A 1,034-nucleotide genomic window follows, 5' to 3' on the forward strand; every position below is an offset into this window, starting at 1 on the left:
ATTGCCAATAAATCCTTTTTTTTTTGGACGAGGAGAGAGTAAAAAAGAAAGTGATTATGTAAGAGCATATGTACAAGATTGTTGAGGAGGTTATAGTTCAGGCTCAATTAAATGATGTTGTTTTCAGCAACTAAAATTGAGAAAAAAAGGACATAAAAAGGCAGAAAAATATGAAAAAACAGAGGAGAACTGACAGAGGGGACCGGAACCAGGATGATGTGGTAGAATGGATTCTCAAGACATTCTACGGATTATCAACATGATGAGGACCTTTTTTTTTTTTTTTTTTGGTAGAATCAACATGATGAGGATTAATGAAAGCAATCACGTCGATGGCTTGTAATATCAACATTCTACTCCTATCCATCCGACAGAATTTGGATGTCATCTTGATTTGATTTCAAATGATGCTGAAAGCAACAAGATACAATTGCGTAAAATTGATTGGTCATTTAGAGATGTTAGACCATTCAAAGCAACAGAAGAAGAAGAGATTGACTTGTCAAGAAAATAAGATTCTACCATTTTTTTTTTCCAACATGCCTATTGTTGCTACAAAGCTCTGGAGATGAGGTTGGTGTTAAATCGAGCTAGAGAGCTGAGAGTTGCTTCGACGTGAACCACTGATAAAATTTACAAAAGAAATCCCAAAACTATGGAGTGCTCTCTGGTTTAGGATCCTCCAATGCTTAAGTCAGTCGGACCTTGAGAACAAGTAGTGAAAATAGAGAAGTAGAAAGTAAGAAGTGAAAATTTGAATGAACAGAAGTAGAACGAACTCTAAATGGAGAAAACTCCGATTCTTTAGTGAAAATCTTAGTAGAGTTTTGTCTCTGTGAGTTCAAACTTAGTTTGGACTTACCTTTCGGAGAATATCTTATCCCCCTTTTATAGAGGGAGCTTGTTTAGGCTTTAAGGGATATTTGTTAAACCGTTAGAGATCTGTTAGATCATTAGAGATTTATTAGGCCATTAGAGATCTATTAGGTCATTGGAGATCTGTTAGGCTGTTTGATTATTGTAACAGAATGGCC

Source organism: Elaeis guineensis, chromosome 12 (assembly GCF_000442705.2).
Source record: "Elaeis guineensis isolate ETL-2024a chromosome 12, EG11, whole genome shotgun sequence".
Lineage (NCBI taxonomy): Eukaryota > Viridiplantae > Streptophyta > Magnoliopsida > Arecales > Arecaceae > Elaeis > Elaeis guineensis.